General features: G+C 36.8%; 1 pseudogene; it reads right to left on the reverse strand.

Annotated features, from left to right (window-relative positions):
- The window catches only part of LOC112516310, a 50,779-nt pseudogene that overhangs the window by 12,163 nt on the left and 15,088 nt on the right, over positions 1-23,528 (reverse strand).

Below are 23,528 nucleotides of genomic sequence, written 5' to 3' on the forward strand. Positions count from 1 at the left end.
ATAATCAGATGTTTATAAAAATAAATAAAAAAATATGACATTATAATTAATACTTAATATTAATAATTGAATAGTAATTAGTAAGATAAATCAATAATTAAATAAAGAATTTATTTAATTAATATTGGGTAAAACATTAAGGATATAACTGGAAAAGGTGTAGAAAAGCTTCCACAGCTTAGTGAAATGCTACTTGTTTCAAGAAGCTAGCTTTTGTCCATCCAAATGGGCCTTTTGCAATGAGCTCAAAAGATAAGTTAGCTTATGGTTGCCAAACATGGCCTTAGAATATTTTTAAGCGGTAATATTTATTTTTTGTAGAAGTTGGGTCATTCATATCATTTTGGCTTCTGAAAAAATGTATCTACTTCATATAATTGATTAACCAAACTTCTACAAGAGATACAAAAGCTTAAAAGTATTCTATTTCGAATAAGTAACTCCTAAAAGGAAGAATACAACTTATATTCCTGTTGTACATGTATGCTCATGCAGCCTTTCACAAAGTATCAAACGTCAAGCAGCAATCTCATGACAAAATTCCAAAATAGAACCCAATTTATGACAAATGGCTCACCTCAATTATTCCTCTCTCTGGATCAGTTGGAAGCACTCCGTAAGGATACAAATAAAGATTGAGTCCAACGGCTCCAAATATGTCTCTCAGAAGTGAAATTACTTGTAAAGCAAGTACATCTTGTCTACAGTCGTCTCCAACCTACATAAGAAAGCTCATTTAACCACATGATATGAAGGAATACAATCGTAACTTCTTTTTTATTTCTTTATGTAGAGATTCAAGGTTTGATCTATTACTGAGGGGGAAGCCTTATAAATAGACTAAAGGTGGCCCACTGGTAGAATCTAACCGATTTTTATTGAAATTAAAAGAAAATATGAAAGTGAAGAAAAGTTCAGTGTGCTTTTGAGAGGCAGTCATTTCTTCCTTGATGCTCATTTAACCCTAATCAACTATCAAATCAAGCATAACTAATCTATTTTAATCATACTTGTATAGGATATTGTAACTAAGGAAATAGCATAATTGTCTTATCCAAGGCTATTCATCCTTGTAATTAGCCTGGGGTATGTGTTGTTGGGTTTGGGCCCAAGCATGGACCTATCACTACTCCCCTCCCAGTGAGACACCTTGTCCTCATGGTGATATCCCCAATTGCACCCATGAACGCCGTCAACTAGTTCTGGTTCCATCTGCACTTCCATATGTCGTTAAGGGTGGGTTATCATTGCCCTTAATCAATGTCTTGAATGATGAAACAATCCCTTTGGAGAGAGAATGTGCTTATTGTTGCCAAGTGTGTGTGGGAATTATGTTTCATATATCGAAATGCATCAGTGTTCACCCTGATAAACAGCAAAGTGCTATGTAACCTAAACCAGGAATCAAGCAACAAAAAAGTAAATCCTGACAAGACTCTCAAAATCACTCACTTAGCAAGGGGTAGATGGGGAAAGACAATGAATAGATCTCCATTTATGTATTAATCGATATTCTAAGCTACGCCTATTCTAATCCCAAGACCCTCCCATGGAAATTTCTGTGTGATCACACTTACATGCAACATTAAACTAAACGAGCATGACAAGGAAGCTAAGGGCAAACAATACTGAACTATAAAAAGAACTTTAACCATGCCAAGCTTATACATAACGCTAAGGAAAAGAGTTTACACATACAAGGACAAAATAAACTGCATAAAATCCAACAAATTGCATCTGGGCAATTTTTCCAAAATAGGTGGTTGTCCCATCTTATTTGGTTTGCCTCCTTTAACCTTTCTCCCATTGTGGATTTAGGATAAGAACATTGAAAACCTTTCAAGGAAAATGAAAGTTCATGATTAGATTGGAAAACCTGATAACCATTTTCAATTAGTTCTAGGTACTATTACCAACATCTTGCAACCAAATTTATTGGAAAAGCAAAAGCATTATATCTGATTTCATAATGAGAGTACATATAGACAATAACTTTATATGAGGAACTACTGAACTCAATCACTTGCTGTCGTTACTCTTCAGTTTGCTGCTGAGGTCTAAACTCCAGAGCTGTGATCCAAAATTAATATATACAAATATTTAGATTTTGAAAAAATGGCAATACTTGCAATAAAAATCGTAATAAGAGGACTATCAGTAAAAATTGTCTTGGTCTCACGTTAAAATATAATCATGTCAAATTTGAATTGCGAGGATAATTCATTCCACCACAAAAGGCAAAAAAAAAAAACAAATTTTGAGATAGAAGCCGTACTTGTCATAGAACTTTCACTTTGACACCGTAAGAGTAGTAACATTTACCTTGAAAATACAAGCTTGGGGTTTTATATCGTTGGGGTCCCCATCTCGATCAACTACATCAAAAGTGATCATAATTGGAACTTTTGCAGCCGACTGTAAGGGTATTCCACTATTAACTTGAATACCCTTGACAAGTTTATTAGGAGCTGTAGGTAGGTAAAGGTCATCTCCATCCAACTGAATTTTTTCCAACTCCCTGTACTTGAATAATGTAAAGAATTAATAACTGATAAACTACATACAGGCATACCACAGGGTATACTCTACATTCAAGCAAAAGAAAGATACCTCTTAATGCCAGCTCGCCTTTCTTCTTTTGGAAGTGGATAAAGAACACCTGAGATAGAAGTGACTTTTTCAAAGAAATCAAATTCTCGGCGAAAAATGTCACGGGCCTCAGGACTGAAACCATCAATGATGTGGTCTCTGACAACGGGCAGCAGAGCTAGAAATTGTGCAGTCTGAAGAGGGGAAAATGGACAGAATTATCTTTGTAAATCGTAAAATGATACATACGTGGAAATGAAAAAACAATAGAAGATGTAGTGGAAAGAGCAATATTATGTTTCAGTGAGAGGCATAAGATTGATAGCTCTAGAACCATCCAGTTTCGAGAAAGTCATCTGCAATAGTTGGTCAAAGAGAGAAGCGTCTAGGCTCAACAACTTAATAATGTGGATTTTAATTCCAAAGTGATAACAAGCATTCATGTAATCATTCAAAGAAGGTTATGTATTTCTCATCAAACTAGTAGGGAACCCTACACAACATATATACAACCATATAACCTAACTAAAGAAAGCATACTAAGAAAAAAGCAAAGCCCTAATTTACTATATCCAACATTTTCCCAGTGCCAAAGCAAATTACTAAGTGCAAAAGAAGTGTTGAAAATAGCCTACAAAGTTAGGGAATTTATGGTAATTTCTTGATTAGATATAAGAATTAGTAGATTCTTAGTGATCTTTTATTTTTATTTGTTTCTTATCTCAGGAGAGAATATTCCCATACCTCTCCCATTTTATTTAGGATTCTATTTAATATAAATATATGTAAATACCTATGAATAAAAATAAGGTGGCATTTGGTTCACAGTGTGTCAGAATTGAAATATGTCAAAGGAATTGGGATGGAGTTTAATCAGGTTCGACTATGCATTTGGTTGGCAGCAATTGGAATGAAATATGTCAAAAGAATTGGAATCTATCTGTTTGATTCGTTGAATATAATTTTGGAATTGTAAGAAAATAATGATAAATGACCAATATACCACTTTATGACGATAATTTTATATTTTATTGTTTAAATTATAAATATTATATAATGATAATACTAATAATGATTTTAATTAGTGATGGCGGCAGAGACAGCGTTGATGCTCACGGTGCCAGTGATCTCGGTGGGGGTTGTGAAAGCGACGGTGATAGTGGTGGTGGCGGTGCAAAGACAATGATGGTGATGGTGGTGGTGGTGGTGGTGGTGGCAGAAGCAACAGTGGTGGTGGGGTGGAGGCGATGGTGGTAGTAGTGGTGGTAGCGATGATTGTTGTGGCGATGACGGTGGAGAGTATATCTTGTTACCATATTAATTAGGTTTGTGCTTAGTAATTAGTATAAATATATGTAAATACCTATGAATAAGAATATGAGAATATGATGTACCCCGGATCGATACTAACATAATCAATAGTAACATTTAACTATTAACAACCAAATGATTGCAAAAGGTGTTTCCTGGCTTTCGAGAGGCCAGAAGCTCTCCTAAGGACTCAAGTTCAATTTGACACAAAATCAGAATGAAACCCCCTTATTCCACTACTACAAAACTGGGTTTATAGGAGACCACTAATTTCTAAGCGTCCTAATAGACCACTTTATTGGACTTGATTTATAGGACCAAAAATTAAAGCGTTCTATCTAAAGGCGTTATAATAAGTTTATAGGATGCTTTTAGGCATCTTAACAAGGTTTTTAGGACACCTTTAATACAAATCACCGCAGTAGCAATTTTATAGGACACTTTTGAAAAAGTGTCCTATAACAAGACACTTTTTCAAATAGTGTCCTATAAAATTGCTAGTGGAACGCTTTGTATTAAAAGTGTCCTAAAAAACTTGTTAAGACGCCCAAAAGTGTCCTATAAACTTATTACAACGCCTTTAGATAGGACACTTCATTTTTTGGTCCTATAAATTAAGTCCTATAAAGTGGTCTATTAGGGCACTTAATTTTTTTTTGCCATCCTATAAACAGGATTTCGTTGTAGTGCTCCCACACCCCTTATTTATAGTAGATACCACCTACTTACTACCCATGCATTGTCCACTTGTACTTTCCTACCACAGCCTATCAATCTAGACCATTTGACCAAACTACCACTATTTTGACTATTTAACTCAGGTATAACAGAAAACAATTAAGGTTTCTTCAAGAAGAAAAGGGCGAACAAAGTTTAGTCGCAAGAGATAAGCCAATCTGACAAAGCTACAATGGCATGTAACACAAACTCAACTCAAATGATTCGATTCCAATCAAGCAACAGGAGACTACCAACAATATATAAATCGAGACCACTATAGATGATTATAAATGCTCATATACCCTGTCAACATGAGTAATTGAGTATCATTTAAGTAATCAGAACCAATTAGTAGAAAATGATAACTTTCAATACATATGATGCCTGGTTTTAGTCGCAGTTCTTATTGTGTGCATAGACAATACAAAGAAGGGATAAAGGCAGTACCTTTGCTGACATTGCTTCTTTACCTTGCTCTGGTGCACAGGTCTCCCCCTGAGATCAATAAACACTCCAATTACCTCATCAAATTATAACCTTCTTCTCACATAAATATGTTTAAATCAAGTATTTGTTGACCTGTAATTGCCAAATTAGAATATGGGCAAACACATCACTTCTTTGAGCAGCTCTAAGCAAGTATCCTTCAATCAGCTTCTGCAAATTGAGGTAAGGCATTACTGAATTATGTAGATATGTGGGAAAAAGAAGAAACAAAGAGCCCATAGTCATGCAGTACTTGTAGACGCCCTATATGTTTGCATCTTGAGCCACAGGTCGATTTGGTGTTGTAGATAATAAAAACATAAACATCAATCCCCATCAAAACACAGCCAAAACAAATTTGCATGCCGAGCAATAAGGAAAATCAGATTTGGTGACTAGTGGAACTAATACAGGTTCATTAGAACTAAAATACTTGTTCACTGAGCTTCAAATACAACACAAAGGGAGTCCTTGCCAATACCCACCTCATCATCATACCTCAGAGCTTGAATCAGCTGGGGCATGAAAAAGGTTACTTTGGAGGGAGGGTAAGACTCCAAAACACGAAAAATATAACCCATAACACGTGGGTGACCCTTGTATGCTGGAGTAAAGAACTCCAGAGCCTGTGTAATTGAACAAGCAGCCCAGTATATTAACTGTTGCAAAAGAGGAGAATTTTCATCCACAGCCTTAGGAGTGACAAAATACGGTAAAGCCTCAGGTATGCTACGGATCTCCAAGATATGTGACTGTAACAGAAACAAAGATGTAAGTGAAAATACATAATAAAAAGAATTCATGCTTCAAATTAGATATCAAAGTGTTAAGTGTCAAAAGTACAGAGATGTCTAGATATCGCCAAAGCTAATTACTTTGATATGCTTACGGTATGGCCCTGCCTCTCATTCATTTTTGGTTTCATGGAATGATGCATTATAACAATATATAAAAGCATAACCAAGGAAGGAAGAATGGAAAAATAGAAAATAAGCACAGCAGGATCCATATAGTGGTTTGCTTATTCATGTCCAGAAGTGAAATACAACTGATTTAACCAAAAGGAAATATATCATCAGGTTGGAGAAAATATCTGATTATTATTTTACAGAGAGAGAGGGAGAGGGAGCCATAAACTTAGGCATGAGTACCTCGACACTCCCTCTATATTATGTCACAATTTTAAGATGGAAGTTGCATGAGCTTAAAATAGATAATTATTAAAAACATAAAATTAATTTTTGCCACCAGGGTTGATCACATTCCTTCCAGAAAAGAAAAACGTGAGCAAGAAGGGTCAAATGACATAGAGATAAAAAGAACATAGGTCAGAGCCGTCAGTTAGTATGGCAGAATTTTAAGAGAAATTTGCATGAGCTTAAATTAAATAATCAAATAAAAACACAGTAAATTCTTGCCACCAGGTTGATCAAAATGTCCTTCCAGAAAGGAAAAAATGACCAAGAAGGGCCCATCAAAAGCCATAGGTGGATCCCTCAGCTAAAAAAGAAGTTTCACGAAGCGGTACAATAAAAGATCCATATGTAAACGTGTGCCATCTCTATCTTGTCTAATACCCTCCACAAAGCATCCAAATATTTTCACTGGTAATGACAAAACCATCTTTAACAATATTCACTCATTCTTCCCCACATTAGTTGCAGCCCATCCCTATCTCTCTTTCTGGGAGATGACAACCATTTCAAGCTAAGTGATGATTTCCCCTCATTTTACCGTCAAGTAGTTAGCATGAACTCCTAACTTTTCCCATATCATCTATTTTCTTATCCTTCATACATGTAACCCAACAATCTAAGTGACAACACATAGCAGGTCACCTATGTTCTACCAACCTCAGTGAGATTTAAGGTTACACAAGGCACATGAATGCGGCCACTTCGACTACCCTGCTCTTACCATATGGCTACCTACTCACCAATAACTCTTACGTTAATCAATCTAGTACTCAAGATGATTGTATCTGGAATGCTGATGTTTGAACATGCTACCATATCTTTCACCAGTCCTGGTCGCTAAGACAACACTGGACAAGTCTTACCCCACTTCTCTATAACTAAAAGGCAAGGTGCATTCTGGTAAAGCCATGACAAATTGTGCATTTTCTATAACTAAATTTTGATTTTAGGTGGTTGTCAGCATGGGATTGAGGATTTAATTATTACCATAAAACTGTTGTCTGGCCTTCAACAAAGTGCAATAAAACAATATAGCTTCATTATGCTAGCTTAAATCCATATAAGAATATGATTCTTTGGTGTTGACCTCATAGCGACACATCTTGGATGTCATCTCTCAATTTGCATCATGACGTACTGTAGAATGATATTCACAAGGTCAAATAACTGCCTAAAGATAAATAAAATACGGTGTCATAAATCTCAACTTGTGGCTACTGCCAAGCTATAACAATACCGAATTTGAGTGTGCAAGTAAGAGTAACCTTGCAAGACAACGATATCACTATCACACTACAAAAAATCATATGAAATCTGATGCAATAAATTTTTCCTTGAAAAAAACGGATGCCTAAGTATAACTGAACAGTTGCAACAAAAATCTTAGCAAACAACGTAAGCTTGCAAACATCATGACTACTCCAAGTAAAGGTCCCAGGAAATGAAGGGCATCTTTCCACATGTTCTTATCCTAGGTCAACTTCTTTAGCATAGTCTACACACTGAAATCTCTTTCCATTACTTCCCCTCATCTCAACTTTGTCCAACATCTTCATATAAGTCTCCTTTTGTAACCGGTGCACTCAGAGGTCTATGTTGGAGATGACTAAACAATCTCAAGCAGGGTTGTCTCCACTTCTAAGGCCACACCCAATTTAATAGCCATGTAACCATGCCTTTATCTGATTACTTAAAGAAACAAGTACTTTCTAATATCTAAACATCAACATATCTGACCTGAACTAACTGAGTAATTTCTGCCTTCAGATAAGAATTTGTCGGGAATCTAGCACCCAAAGAGAAGGCGATCCGAGGATCAACAGAAAATGCAGTTCTTGCATACTCAATCCATTTCTCCGAGCTAATTCTCGACCTAGAAGATGTGATCTCTCTACAATTGATGAGAATTAAGCAGAAAATGATTGTGAAAATGGGTTTAATAGAAGTTATAAAAATGATAGAAAAGTCGCATGATAGAAAATGGTGGTTCCTGAATTTACTTGGAGGTAACAGGTTGCGCCCAAACTTCAAGCCTGTCAGCTTCATGCTGGCATAACATTAAAAGCAGCTGCTTCCTTTTCTCTCTACCAACTGCATAGTTCTCCATTGGTCCCCAAACAGGGTGATTTTGATCCTTCTGAGATTGACAATTAAAATTACAAACACAACAAATGTTGCATATGAGCAAATGAATTGCAATAAAGATATCAAGTACAGAAGGAGGCACAAAAGCAGTCTCAGGCACTTATTAAAAGCAAAGTGATCTGGGAAACAAACTTGCAGCATGTCACTGTCTTACCATATCAAGCAAAGAGCTCCCATTTTCTCCTCCCAATCCTTTTGAATCATTTTGAGGCATATCCTTTAGCTGATTTTGGAGAAACTGGACGAATAAAGAAACAGATTGAGCCTCACTGTGTGCAAAAGTCCCATGATCAGCTTCATACCATTCAGGTTCATGGGCAAACCAGCCTAATGAGGCCCTGCAGTATTCCACAAAAGTCAGTTTCAGTTTTCCACTGGCAAGCCCCACGTAACAGCCCATTTCCGGGCCTAGATGTTATTCAATATAGAATCAAAAGTGCATTAGTAAATAGAAAGCTCAATCGATAGTATTCAGGACATATCAAAGGTTACCATAGGTGCACTATAAGAATGCATGGCTAACGGTTAAAATCAAATCTGAGAGAATAATGTAAGACATTAATTTACAACAAATCGATGTTAGTTAATCAGCATAACCAATAGACTAATTGGTTAAAAATTATGTGCCGACAATCAAACCGAAATGTTAGGATGTAATTATAAGCAATTAAATAGTTAAGGGATAGCTATAGTGATAATTACAAGTTTGAGTTATATCAACAAAATCAAGAAATGTCGGTTCAAAATCTTAAAATACGTTGTATTGGGTATAAAGTACATTTCTACTAATTAGCAAGTATTAATTTGAAGAGAATTTATTATGTTACATATTAGTTAAATTTTTAAAAGAAAATCAAAATTTTAAACCTAAATGTAGCTTTGCAGTGGGGTTTATGTAGAGGATGCGAAATTTTGATAAGAGCATGATGCCACCTCCTTCTATGGTCAAAATGACCACGAATTATGGTCTAGAGGCATAAATAGGAGGTCTTTATCTTTTTACCTCATTTCCTCAAGAAACTCATCATAAAAACTTCTCCACACACACTTTCTTGCTGGAGAGAAGGGGGAAAATAAGAGCTAGAAGAAGTCGGCAAGAAGGGATAATTCTGCAGAAAACTGTCTTCTACATAGCAACAAGAAGGTGATTACATGCTTTTATTTATCAATGTGATACACTTATGTATTTATTTTATAAAGACGGGTCATGTATCATGCTAATTTATAGCTTGAAATTCATGTCATCTCATGATTATATGCAAGAACATTTAAGGTTCCTTATTTCATTCAAGATATGTTTGAGCATTCATGATATAAATATCAATTGTTTTCAAAACAGAAAGTTTAAGACAAACATATCATCATTTTTTGAGCATACAAACATGGTTTACGTTGTAACAACTATATGGTTGTGACATAAACATGTTGCATAAGAGGTTATGTCATTCTTGAAAAGATGATGATTAAGGGAGTATGTGGATTCATGAAATCCTTGACAAGGGATCGTATATACTTCTCCAAAAATTTGACTGAGAAGCTTCGAATTTATGTACCGATAAGCTATATGTTCTAGCTATTGGTTTGGTCATACACAGCATTCATGTGTTGTGTTGAATGTATAACTAAGTATGATCATAACATGAAAATTGTTTTTGCATTACATATATTGAAAGCTTGTGATCACCCGGCAAATATATTTGCTTAAAAATGTATATGTATCACAGGTAAGGATCAAGAGATGTGACGAAACCAATAGCTAGAACATATAGCTTATCGGTACATAAATTTGAAGCTTCTCAGTCAAATTTTGACAACGATAGGAATAGTTGTAATATTACTATCAGTTTTATGTTCTAGTCAGAAGTTCGGATGTTGCAAGTTTGGTTCCATCCTATGTAAAGGTTTTTAATATAATGAAAATTACGTTTAGTAGCACTTGCCAGTGTTTTCAAAAAAAAAATTGTGATCAAGGTACAAAGGATATTGCAACACACCATTCGGGTCTCAATTCACAGCCTCAAAATGGGTGTTACACCCTGCTTTGGAGTTAAAATAAAACAAAAGTTTTGTGGAAGTAATTGGTGGGCATACACCAGATGATGGATCGGTATGTAAAGACTTCGTCGCAGAAATGATTCACAATATGGAACTTTATTAACAAAAATGGAATTCTGACGAAGACAGAGAGAGAAGTTTAGCCAGAGAAAAAGCAGAAGGTTGAACAACACAAATAGGTTATTAGGTCATATCCGACACCAGATGCTTATAGCACCCTCATCCCACTGCACGTCAATGACAACAAACAACAAGATATAAAGGTAAGCTTAAAAGCATCCATTTTGTGCTCCCTAAAATACTGTCACCATTGACAAATATTTTATTTGTAGCATGTTCGGCATGATAGAGATCTATGTGCTGACTTGAGGAGTAGTGTATGCTAGTCTAGTTAGGCCTTGGTTCAATTCCTGTAAGTTTCCTTCAGCAGGCTGAGTTTATTTACTTTCACTTGTTTACATCCCATGGCATGGCCCGATAATGTATACTATCAGTTTCATGTTTTTTCTTACATCAATACTCTAATCTGACCTTTAAAGTTTAACATAGGTCATCCGTTAACTTTATTGACCCAAGCAACAAAAAACTGCTATGATAGGCGAACTGAACATGGCAATTGTTGCAACCAGCCATTCATACTATCAAATTGGCAAAAGGGATCCATATTTTCCCCAAAAACAGAAAATTCACATCAAACTGTTCCTAACAGAATTTGAGTAAGAACAAATGTTTTCTTTATAATCAAAGTGTACAATATGTTATATGTATATATAGGGTATATTTCAAATGCAACCATGTCCATTTGTACAACCAATGCAACCCAATCAATTGAGATATTTATGGAAATGATGAAAGTTCATTTATTATGATTTAAATATTTATGGAAGATGACTAGAGTTCATTAATCATGATCAATGCTTTATATTAGGAAACAATCAAAACTTTTATGAAATCACATATTCATCAAATTAAATGGACGGTTCAGATTGAGTTGTATTGGTTGTACAAATATAAAGGGTTGCGTAATAACTCACCTTTATATATATATATATATATATATATATATATATATGGCTATCCTAACCTAAATCATAGATTTATGGGATCCTGACCCAATCAAATCCCAAAATTTAGGGGACCGAAACAAATTAGGAAACTATCCTCCTACTTTTGAGTAACATATTTCTTAACTAAATTAAAAAAATTCCTCCAATATTCTCCAAAACTCACCCTCAAGCTAGTGAATAGGTATTTTTCATTCTTACAAAATTCTCAAATAATGAACTATTTAACCATTTGGTTAATACCTTTGCAATTATCATGAAGTTGACCTACGACCACCCATCAACAGAGAACTACCAATAATAATTAGCATTTGCATATGGCTCAGAGCAACTCCTTCATTCCCTTTTGAATAGGATTCAATTCCTGCAAGATCTTGTTTGTTGCCAGTAGATGGACTATCTTTGGCGGTTGGCCTATGGATAAACCCACGAACTATATTTGCAACAAAGCCATATCAGATCTGGAGTGGGATAGATAAATGAGTCTCCCCACCTACATCTCTTTGTCTATTGCAACGTTTTCAAACCCGAGCTTAAAATTTCATACCAATGGGAGTACTAAATAGTTTACATGTTTATCTTACTAGTTTCCCTCAATAAAGCCAACACACATTTCCTTTGAGAAGTTCATAAAGTGTGCAACTTCAATTCCAAGAAAGAATTTTAGTCTTCCAATGGTTGATCTCTTCAGCAAAATGTTGATTTAGAGGCAACTCTATCAACATTATGTGTCACAATTATATCATCCACATAAACAAAAATGATATATGACTCCCCCTGCTTCAGAATATTCAATAAACAATCTGTAATATCCTTGTTGGCAGAAACTTACTGTTTGATGCAAAATCATAATCTCTGATTTCATGGGATTTGATTATGGTAGATCTTTTTGATTTTCTCTATTGTCAGAAAGTTCCCTTTCTTGGTTTGTAAATCCCTTAAATTAGGGAATGTATTTTAAGCCTCCTAGTATGTATATAAACCTGTTCATTATCAATAAAATGAGTAGAACAGAATTTCTCTAAATCTATATGGTATTAGAGCTAGGGTTTTACCCTGTTCTTCTTTTCTTCAGTTTTTATTGCTGAAACTACTCTGTCAAGGTTTTCTCCCTTCGTCCGTTTTTCCCAACTTATCCATGCCGACATCATCCAAATCCTCGAATATTACTGGGCTGACAGAAGCTGTCGTTGGAGCACACTCGAATGAACGCGGGAATATTCAAGCTGCTTATCGACTCAATGGAAGGAACTACATGATCTGGTCCCAGGTGGTTTGCAGAAAACTCAAAGGAAAAGGAAAACTTCATCATATTCTTGAACCTGCACCAAAGAGAGAAGATCCCAAATATGGAGAATGGGTTACTCAAGATTCGCTGATTATGTATGGTTGTGGGACTCGATGCATCCAGAGCCAGAGGTGAGTGGAACCTGCATGTTTTTGACATCTGCAAAGGAGGTATGGGAAACGGTGAAGCAGACGTATTCAAAAGTGAAGAATGCTGCATCAGTTTTTGAAATAGAAACCAAAACTCGTTCAACCAAACAAGGTACCACATCTGTCACTGAGTATTATAATATTCTTAATAGCTTATGGCCCGAACTAGATTAATATCATAATATTCAGATGAAAAACAGTGAGGATGCTACCTTACTGTTTAAGTTCATCAAAGGAGAATGAATACATGAGTTCTTGGCAGGATTGAACATGGAATTCGATCAAGTTCGAACTCCTTGTAAAGGAAGAATTGTGATCCCTCAACGAAGTTTTTGATATAATCAGGGGAGAAGAAGGCAGGAGATCGGTCATGATAGAAGCACGGACAGTTAAACAGGAAGAAGCTGCCTTGCTAACCGAAACCTCCAAAGACGAAGGATCTGCACTAGTATCCACGAACATATATGGAAATGGCAAAGCCTCTTACCAGTCAAGACAAAACAACCGCAAGACAGCTCAAAGGAATGATTTGTTTTGCAACTATTGCAAGAAACTAGGTCATGTCAAGGAGATTTGTTGGAAGCTTAATTGAAGCAAGAAACGATGGAGGGAACTATCATGGAAACGACTCTCAGCAGTATTATGACGATAAAAAGGCATGGAATAGACAGGGAACTGTAGCAATTACAAAATAAGCATCAGATCATGATTCATACTCATTCAATAAGGAGGTGGAAAAGATTGGAATTTTGCTTACTACACTTGACAAGCCAAGTGGCTCATACTCCGCAGCAAATGCAGGTATTTATTCATCTCAAGCCTTTCCTGTCTTAACAAGTCACAGATTCGACGATGCATGGGTCATAGATTCAGGAGCTACGGATCACATGACTAACTCACCATCTCATTTCTCAACATACACTCTATGTGTTCTGGACATTGGAAGATTCTTGGCTGATAGAACACTAGCGTCCATAGCTGGGACAGTAACTATATCTATCACTCTCTTATCACCATTAAATGTGTCCTTCATGTGCCTAAATTATCTATGAATCTATTGTCTATTCCAAAACTGACCAAAGATTTGACTTTAAGGTCACTTTCTCACCTAATACATGCATCTTACAGAACCAGCTACGGGGGACGACGATTGGGGCCCATTTGTCAATCGTAAAACACTATTTCCTTTCACTATTGTTCATACCGATGTTTGGCCATTTAGAATTGTAAGCCTAAATGGTGCACGTTGGTTTGTCACATTTATTGATGATTGTACATGAGTCACATGGTTATTCTTGATGAAAAACAAAGCTGATGCGAGTACAATTGTCCCACGCTTTCTAAGCTTGATCCAAAGCCAATTCAACACCATAGTCAAAGTCATCAAATCAGACAATGGAAAGGAATACTTTAACCAAATCCTATCTCCTATCCTACAAAGCAAAGGAATCATACACCAATCCACCTGTCTAGATACACCCCAACAAAATAGGGTAGCAGAAGGAAAACCATCACCTGCTTGATACCACCAGACCCCTTCAAGTTTGAAAGAAAAGTTCCCAAACACTACTGGGGGGAGGCAATCTTAACTGCTACCTATCTAATCAATAGGGTTAGTTTGCGTGTTCTCCTATTCAAGCTCTGTGATATCCAGGTTATTTGGTTTGAAAAAGATTGGGGTTGTTTTTGTTAAGTTGTCGAAGTTGAGGGGCGTCTTTAAAGTATGGGTTAAAATATCCAAAAATTTCCACCACCTCATCCTTTAAATATATATAGGTGTTTTGTTTTATTTTCTTTTATCTCATTGAAAGTTGTTGAGCAATTTTGATTTCTTGGGTTCGAAGAAACAGAAGAAAGAAGAAGAAGCTTACATGATATTATTTGATTTTATTGTTGATTTTAAAGTCTTCTTGCTATTTGCAAATTCAAGGAGAGTTTTATTTTAAAAAGCTTTATTTGATGTGTTTTTAATATGGAACCGTATGGTTTTGGATGGGGTGTCCTCGGACATGATCATATGTCATGTGCTAGCATAAATTGGGTTTTGATATGTTATTACCAACTGATTAGAATAAGGGTGGCATAATCAGGAGAGATGTATATTAGGATAAAGGTGGCATAATCAGTAGAGGTGTATATTTTGAAATAAGGGTGGCATAATCAGTAGAGGCATGTATTTGGATAAGGGTGGCATATTCACAGTTTGTTAAATGAGATTTTGATCATATGTATTTATGTTATCGCATGTCTGAAGCGATGAGACTGGTTTATCGCATTTGTTGGATGCAACGAGTTAAAGTGATCACATCAGTGTGATGCGACAAAGAGGGTTATTGCATCCAGGTGATGTGAGGAAATGGGCTTATTGCATAAATGTGATGCGACAAATTGGGGTTACCGCATCTGTATGGTGCTAGGAAATGTGTTATCGCATCAATGGGATGCGACAAATTAGGTATACTAGGTGTTTTATCGCATCAATGGTCTAAACCTTGTATTGTTTTCAAAAAAATGCATTACAGGTCGGGCACATGTGGAAGGGAAAGGGAAGGGAAAGATGTGAAGGAAATTGTTAATGTTTTACATCTGTGGATTTTTTTGGGAAGCTGAGTTTGTAAATGTACTTGAGAATTTGTTATGTTCAAGTCCTGTACTTTGTGTGAACAAAAATTTTGTAGCTACTTTTGTATATAGCAATATATGTACATTTGGGACCAGTGTGTAATATTGTATTTCATGTTATATGGAATATATGAATTTTATGCAAATGTGGATTGGGATGTTACAAATTCCCTCAAGGTTTTTCCTGCATATTGATTTCAATCACCTTGCCACTACGAATTATTGGATGCATATCATATGTTAACATTCATCCTCATCAGCATAGTAAACTTGATCTAAAGCTCTCAAGTTTGTGTTTGTCGGGTATCCTAATACCCAAAAAAGGGTACAGATACCATCCGCCCTGAAAAAGGTTTTTTGTCACCCATGATGTCACTTTTGCTGAAAAACGGTCATATTTTGATTCCCTTTCTCTTCAAGGGGGAGCAGAGGTGAAGAGAAGCAAAAGCACCTTGATTTGGAATTTGGAGATTTTCCAGATCTAGCCCTTCCGAAGCAAGCACCACAACATCTTGAAAGCAATCCTCAACCACAAAGCAAGTCACCAAAACCCCATTCTAGAAAAACCCACATGTACCTTTAACCACACATGTTCTAGATTCTGATACACAACCAGCAAATCAAACTCCCACTAAGTCATTGCATGTCTACTCAAGGAGAAAAACTAATCCAAAACCAAAGCAAGTCCAATATTCTTAGCCTGCAGCAGGTAACGAAGAGGTATGTAATGACTTTGTTGATCTTGATGTTCCTATTGCTATTTGGAAAGGAACTCAACAGTGTACTCAACATTCGAATGCCAACTACAAGTCATTTGAGAATATTTCACCATTATATAGGTCATTTCTCACCAAACTACAGTCAAATGGAATACCTAAAAGTGTGGATGAGGCCCTACAGCATCCAGAATGGAGAAAAGCTATGGAAGAAGAAACGGCAGCTCTTAAAAAGAACAAGATATGGGACAAAGTTGACATACGTGAAGAGAAGAAACGTTTGGGGTGCAAAAGGGTATACACAATCAAGAATAAGGCATATGGTTCCTAGGAGAGGTACAAAGCACGACTAGTTGCTAAAGGATACACTCAAACACATGGAGTTGATTACCTGAAGACCTTCGCACCGGTGGCAAAAATGAACACGGTTAGAATTCTCTAATCCTAAGCAGCCAACTTTGACTGGCCTCTACTGCAGTTCGATGTGAAAAATGCCTTCCTACATGTCAAACTAGAAGAAGAGGTGTATATGGAAGCACCACCGAGTTTCAGTGTTTCTTGGCCAAAGAACTGTTTGTCGATTAAAGAAAGCTCTATATTGACTTAAACATTCCCCACGAGCTTTTCGGGAGATTCACGCATGCGATGAAGAAGATGGATTTTAAACAATCTCAAGGAGACCATATCTAGTTTGTGAAGAAATCAGGAGGGGGGTAAGGTAACAGCCTTGATTGTGTATGTTGATGATATTATTGTCACCAGAAATGATCTTTGAGATTAGAAGGCTCAAGAAGAAGTTGGCAGCAGAATTTGAAATGAAAGAACTAAGAAAACTCAAGTAAAATTTAGGCATTGAGGTAGCATACTCCAAAGAAGGCATAGTTCTCTCCCAAGGGAAGTATATTCTGGATCTATTAAAGGAAACAGGAATGCGTGGTTGTAAACCATCAGACACGCCAATGGAACAAGGATACAAGCTCAGCGAAAAGCCAAAAGATATGCACGAGGACAGGGGAGATATCAAAGGTTGGTCGGGAGATTAATCTACTTATCACACACTCACCTGGATATAGCTTACATAGTAGATGTAGTTAGGGGCTGTTTGGCAATTGCTAAATGATTTGGTGCAGAATAATTAAGTGGTCAGAATGATTAAGAGGCTCTCATGACATAGTGCAAAATGAAATATAATTGTTTGGTAATTGTGTACAATGAAATTAGGGCTCTTAATGGTTAAGGGAGATCCAGGATACAAAATCATTCAGAGGGTTTTAGAACCATTAAGAGGCAGACTTTTTTTTTACCAAACAAGATTCACCTCTTAACGATTCAGATGTTGCCTCTTAATGGAACTATTAAGAGGTAAACAAACAACCCCAGTAAATACATGCATGCGCCAAAGGAGGAACACTTAAAGGCTGTTTACAAAATCTTAAGATGCTTGAAAGGTACACCCAGAAAAAGGATTCACTACAACAAAGGTGCGACACTTAGTCTTGACGCTTATATTGATGCAAATTGGGCAAGCTCGGAATTGGACAGTCGATCAACCTCGGGACTCTGGATTTCTTGGAGGGAACATTGTCTCCTGGAGAAGCAAAAAACAGCCGGTAATAGCAAGGTCAAGTGCTGAAGCTGACCTTCATGCTATGGCGTTAGGAGTACATGAACTTTTATGGGTAAAGATTGTCCTTGGTGCTTGGGAATTGATTGGAAAGAAATCATAAAGTTGTACTGTGACAACAAATCAGCCATTAACATCGCCCATAACCCAGTCCAACACAACGTAGGAAACATGTGGAGATAGATCGTCATCTAATAAAGGAGAAATTGGAGAGTGGCTTGTTATGTACGCCAGATGTACCATCAAAAGAGCAATTGGCTGATGTTCTTACCAAAGGATTATCTAGTACTTGACTTCAAGGGATATTGAACAAGCTTGGGACGAAGGACATTTTCACCCCAAGTTTGAGGGGGAGTGTTGGCAGAAACTTACCATCTGATGCAAAGTCAAAATCTCTGATTTCATGGGATTTGATTATGGTAGATCTTTTTGATTTTCTCTATTGTCAGAAAGTTCCCTTTCTTGGTTTGTAAATCCCTTAAATTAGGGAATGTATTTTAGGCCTCCTAGTCGGCTAGTCTGTATATAAACCTGTTCTATCAATAAAATGAGTACAACAGAATTTTTCTAAATCTATAATCCTTAACCTTTCTTTATAGTTGACAACAAACATTCGAGACTATGCAAAGGGAGATTATTTGAATCCATATATGGCCAATTTTTAGCTTACATGTCGTATGTTCTGCCAAATTCTGCTTATAACCCGGTGGAACATCCATTTTATATCTCCTCTAAATATCCGTGCAAAAATGCACTTTTTATGTGTGATTGCTCCAATTCCCATCCATAATTAGTCGCCAATGATAGCAAGATTAATGTCGTGTTAGTCTTTGCAATTGGAGAAAATGTCTCGAGGTGGTTTATGCCATATGTCTAAGTGTAATCCTTATAACAAGTCTCGCGATCATACTTTTCAATGGAACCATGTGCTCTTTACTTTAATGTATACAGCCACTTGTATCCTACAAACTTCTTTCGTTCAAGCATCCATACTAATGCCCAAGTTCTATTCTTTTCTAGTGCCTTTGTTCCTTAATTCATGGTCTGTCTCTACTTATAACTAGATAATGCCTTGGACAAATTGGTAGGAATGCCAACAGTGTTTAAGGAAAGGTCTACGTGTAGGAGAGAAGTTTTTTAATGAAATAAGTAGTATGTTGTTAGTGCATTTAGATCCTTTCCTCAAAAAGAAAATCTCGGTTATCATCATGAAGTTCTATCTCACTTCGTAAACAAGATTTAGAAGGATAAGTCACTACCTAAGTATTAAACTCCAGATTGGATTTTGTCTGAGACGTAAATGATGAAAGAGGAAAACGCATGGAAGCATACCATTTCGAGAACAAAAAGGTTCACGATTTTTGTTGCGGTAAAAGGCGTTTCAGGCCAAAAAATGAGCATACTTTGTCAAGCTATCCACAACAACCAATATGCCATTTAAGATAGCAAGTATAAATTCCCCCTTTTTACCCTTGCTAACAACTTAACCACCCAACTCCTCATTGCCCAAATTGCCCTTCCTTCCCTTTCTAGAATATGTAAGATGAACCAGTGACCTTTGTATATCATATACACAACAAGTCTCAGAATACTGAGATCGAGTCTAATCTACAGTTTTGGATGTTTCGGACATTGTCTAAATTGCTTTTTCAACGGACAAGGAAAAAAAGATAAATCATGCCAAAAATGAAGCTTTGCTAATGAAGGGTTGACGAAGAACGAGCCGAAAAACTTATCAAGAAAGGATAGCAATGAAGGCTGAAATATTGTTGTTGTATATACCACATTTTATGGGAGAGAAACAATGCATATCAAGCAAAACAAGACTGAAACTCAACAACAATGAAGGTTGCTCACACAAAAGAAAATAATTTCGGGAATTACTCCACAAGACTATGATAACATGACATAAAATGCGGAAGAATTTTTTCTCTCTATTTCGAAGTGTACAAAATACTGCATATTTATACACAACTATCCTAACTTAATTGCATGAATTATGGGATCCTAATCAAATCAAATCCTGCAATTTATGGGATCTAAACAAATTAGGATATTTTTTAGTAAACTTCCTCCTACTTTTGAGTAACAATTTCCTTAACTAAATTACAGATATTTTTTCCAATCTTCTCCAATAATTTGATGTGAATTATTGGATTCAAATTGAGAACAGGATTAGCAGCAATACTTGGGATTCAGAGATAATAAGAGCAGTAATATTCTATTGATTTTGGCGCCTGGTACTCGAACATTGGCTCGAGGCATTTTCACTACCCCTTCTTACCCTGAAAAAGCTCCCTAAAAGAAGGTGATCCAGCCGCACCTTCCAGTACGGCTACCTTGTTACCAAACATATGAGGATCCAATCACGATCTTATAATAAGAACAAGAGATCTTTCTCGAAAAAGTGATTCGATTGATGAGATTTGGTATGATACTTATGAGATCGATGAGATTGATATTCAAATATTTCTTCTTAGAGCGTATTAATTTGACCCCATAAGCGGGACCACCACCCAATAGCAGAGAATCTCCTAGGACCGTTATAGTTACGGCCGTCGTTCACCGGGGCTTCGGTCGCCGGCTCCCCTGTCATCAGGTCACCAACTTCCTTGACCTTCCGGAATCTGATAAGTGAGATTTCGAGTAAGAGTTTCCATAATCTTCTTCTGACCAGAATCATTATCAACGACTCCATAAGGAGTGATCTCATTTTCTTCATCGGGTCCGGGTAGAGACCAAAGATCTTACCGATCCGGCAGAACAACTCAAAAGATAAAGAAGTATTGGATGGGTGATACTCCAACCGCCCCGTGAATTGGTTATTTTTAAACGAGTCATGAAGGGTATAACGAACATACCCTTTCTCCACATTGGATCAAGAACAGGGTCAGAAGGATCAAAAACTGCTATAAGTCACCTGAAACAAAGGCCTATTCTCATGTCATGGCTGCTAATAATTAACACTTGGATAGAGTAGTCAAAAGTACAGCTGAGATTATGCATAATAAAAGTTGGATACAAAATCTAGTTCTGGAAAGCGATAAAAGACACATGGCAGAATTGATTTCACAAGTTATTTAATGAAAGGGATGATAAATGGAAACACAATTATCCAGTGTAGCATACCAAAATCTGAAAGATCAGGTGTGCCATATCGACGAGAAAAGCTATAGAAATCATAAGTTAATATGATGAAAGTCAGCAATAAGGAACCTAGTGTAATACCTATAAATCCCGTCTTCTAGCAGCTGAAGTCCCATTCTAACTTTTTGTAGGCTCCCCTGATATTGGCATGAGCAGAATTTAACTCCAAGCAGCATGACTGTGAAAAATGTGCCAGCAGCGGCAGGATGACATGAAAATCTCCACGGGAGTTTTGTAGTCCCCTGTAACATCCTGCCAAGAAGCAAGAGCTGTACCAAGCTGTCATGCCGTACTACCTGTAAAAGCAGAGCATATATCAGAGAAGAAAAAGAATAGGGAAATCAAATTACCTATAATCTTTCTCAAATTTCAGCCCATTGCATTAGATTCCTTTGCCCAGTTCTTATACCATTATCAGAATTTCAAGTGAGCATGTGACATTCAAATTGTAACTTTACTTGCGCATACAAACAAGACCACATGCTTTATCTTTTATACATTTTAAGCTTGACAATCTGTAAGACAATTAGGGAAAGGACAAAAGGCAACATATTCCCAATAATATATGTTTGATGCTGGCAAAATATGCAGTGTAAAAAAATATTCCAAAACTAAACGAAAAAATTGCAGAGGAGAAAAAGTTCAACCTCCAATGTAAAAAGAGAGTACTCAACCTGTTAGCCATTTGAATGCATATAATCTTAGCTAGATAAAATGTGTTTCTCTTGCAAATTGCAATGTTACAGATCATTAACCACTTGCAGTGTTACAGACTACAGAGATATACTAGTATCAGTGCTTAATCGATGGTTAAAAGACCGATCCAGTAGATTCATTCTATGGTTCATAGGCTTAAAGACTCACTCCCCTCCCTGAGCCTCATTGCTTTGAAAGACCAAAATATACACATCTTGGTGATCAATTTCATTATCATATGCCATTTCTGTACTTTGCCACAAGTCCTCAATATATTTTTTCTTTTAACTTTTTTTTTTTTCATTTTTCCTTCCTGTGGGACAAGATTCTAATGATGAGTGAGAAAACATAGCTAATAACCTATATGAGGCACGCAAGCAGGACAAAAGAAACCCATATTCCAAATCAACTTGTTGAAGTTTCAGGAAAGCTACGCAAGGAAATCTTCACCTCAAAACGATCAATGAAAAATCCAATCCATAGCTTATGTGCTTGAATTTCTTGAGCTGGGTCCTTTTCAGGCGGTGGTTCCGGTTCACCATGTGCAAGGTGAGGTCTTAATTTGGCAGCTGGTCCAGAGAATCTCATATCAGATGCAAAGAGACCTCGCTTGGTATCAATTGTCCACAACCATGCATCGACAAGCTCTGCAAGGACTACAGGGCCCAACTGAGGAGCAGCAGAAACTAACCATGTCCAGATGAATATACCAGTCTCCATGGCGTCAATGGTAGAAATGTAAGCAGGACACCAGCAAAGAAGACGGAGGAGTTGTGAGAAGCTCTCAACATTGGTTTTTACATCTGAATCCTGAAATTTCTCATACGACAATTATTTAGTAAATTATGGATATCATTAGATTCTCACTTCCAGAATATGCAGTATGTATGTTTACCAGAGTTGAGAGAAGCAGTGCAGCTGCCTGGGAACAAGTTTCTCGGAATGAAGCCTTGTCCACATCCCCACCTTTCTCTGCACTGAGAACAAACTTTTGAAGAAGACGCACAAACTTACCAAGTAGTATCGAACCGAAAGACTCTTTTTTGGGCTGGGGTGGTTGAGGAAAAGCTCCAGATATCAATCTTGAAAGGCCACTAGGCCCAGGAGATGGTGCAACATCAAAGTCATCATCTGCTTTCTCCATATTCTCATACAACCTTGTCATGCCACAAATTTCTCCAGAATGATTACACTTGACAGTTGCACTAACAATAGCAGTGCTTAGAACTTCGAGATTGAATGCCTCTGTCAATTTGAGATTTCCCCCTGATGAAGCGGCGGCTGCAGCCATCACTGCAGGGATATTTGCTGTTTTTGTACCACTCCAGCAATCACTATTTCCCGGACCAATACGTATCTCAGATAAAAGAGAAACAACATCTGTTGTGGGCTGTGCCCTTTGCCACGCATTTGCTTTACAAAGTTTCTCCTGAAACAGTAGTCAGTCAAACATGCTACAAGCAAACAGACAAACACAGTTACACCATTTAAATGCATAACAGAAAACATGGTCACCAGCTAAAACCCAAAGAAACTCGGTGAAGCTATCATCCGCATATGACAACACAAAGGAAAATGCTTGACGAGAGCAAATCTTAATTTGATGCTAACAGTGTTTATGCGGACAATGACAAGCCAGATGTTTCATAGTCTGTGTCTACGGTTCATGCATCAAAAGCTGATTTCAGATCACTCAATGTGACATTACATAATGCTCAAG

This window comes from Cynara cardunculus (genome assembly GCF_001531365.2).
Source record: "Cynara cardunculus var. scolymus isolate 2C chromosome LG 8, CcrdV1, whole genome shotgun sequence".
Lineage (NCBI taxonomy): Eukaryota > Viridiplantae > Streptophyta > Magnoliopsida > Asterales > Asteraceae > Cynara > Cynara cardunculus.